We start from the raw sequence: 1,429 nt of genomic DNA, 5'->3' as shown, positions 1-1,429 counted from the left end.
AGAATTGTTATGGTGTTGGCTTGAAAGTGGTTGAAAAGGACTTGAGCCCTTCCTCATTTTCCATTGACATAGGTAGGATCTTGAAACATACGATATGGTGGAGGGCATTTGTGTAACCATTCTAGGTTAGGAGTAGGAGTTTCCACTGCTAAGACTTCTTGTTTAGATGCAAATGCTTTTCAAAGTATGAAGATTAGTAGCATTACTGCTGCTACTGAGATGAATGATGAAGACTGCTCCCATGGACATTAGGTCATGGAAGTGTGCTACTACATAGTATGTATCCTGGAGGACAATGTCTGGTGTTGAGTTGGCCAAGGTGATTCCTGTCACGTCCCCGGACGTGTTCCGGGGCCACGTCCCTGTGAGAGACGTGCGGGATCTGGGGCGGGGCGCCAAGCGCCGCCGAAGGGTTTGCTGGGTCCCGCCTGCCCTGGGCTGGGAGGTCAGGTCGCCAACCCCTCCGCCACCCCGCGGTACCCGAGGCCTCCGTTCCCCTGCCTGGGCGGGCAGCGGGGCCCTGCCAGGGCGGGCTGGCCGCGGGGCTGGCGGTAAGGCGCAAGCGCCAGGGAAGCTGGGCCTCAAGAGGCAGCCCGCGGCCCCCATTCTCGTCTACGGCCATACCACCCTAAACACACCCGATCTCGTCTGATCTCCGAAGCTAAGCAGGGTCGGGCCTGGTTAGTACTTGGATGGGAGACAGCCTGCGAATACAGGATGCTATAGGCTTTTTGCCTCCCGCCCCGCCTTCTCCTTTAGTCGCCCGCGGCCGAGGCCGCCTCCGCCTCCGCCGGGCACCCTTGCAGGCCCCACCTCCTCAGGCCCCTCCCACCACAGCACGCGCCGGAGGGGGCGCTCCCCGCCCGCCTGGCCGGGGCCAGGCGGCCAGAAGGCGGCCCTGGAAGGCAGCGGCACACCAGACGCTCCGCGAGTGGCTGTCCGGGACCCAGACTGCGCCACTGGGCCGGGGCCAAGATACACGCCTATGAGTGGAAGTGCCGTATGCTCTGTAGCTCTGTTTTTTAGATGTTTTAGGAAACACCATACACTTCTCCAGAGTGGCCGTTTGCAATTTACATCCCTTCCACCAGCATAACAAGGCTCCCTTTTCTCCATGGCTTGTCCTGAATTTCTGGGTTTTACACTTTTTCACGATGGCCTTTTGACCGATGCGAAGTGAGACTTCTTTGTAGTGCTGATGTGCATTGCCCGCTTGTTTGGTTGGCCAAAAAGGGCGTATGCGTTTTTTCCTAAATATATTCAGGAAAAAAACGCACACGCCCCTTTTGGCCAACTGCATCATTGTCGAAGTTCTGCCGCTTTCTGGTGCTTTAAAGGCGACTCCAATGTACCTCTTGAAAACTGTTTCCTCCAATACTACCTTGCACTCAAATCCTCTTCGTTGCGTTACCTGAATATGTTTTTGTAC

General features: G+C 56.3%; 1 pseudogene; it reads left to right on the top strand.

The window, feature by feature from the left end:
* The first annotated feature begins 610 nt into the window (after positions 1–610).
* On the top strand, positions 611–729 carry LOC112067088 (uncharacterized; annotated as a pseudogene).
* Positions 730–1,429: the final 700 nt, after the last annotated feature.

This window comes from Physeter macrocephalus, chromosome 15, assembly GCF_002837175.3.
Source record: "Physeter macrocephalus isolate SW-GA chromosome 15, ASM283717v5, whole genome shotgun sequence".
Taxonomy (NCBI): domain Eukaryota; kingdom Metazoa; phylum Chordata; class Mammalia; order Artiodactyla; family Physeteridae; genus Physeter; species Physeter macrocephalus.
The sequence above is the reverse complement of the archived record's forward strand: the minus strand, read 5'-3'. Positions and strand labels throughout refer to the sequence as shown.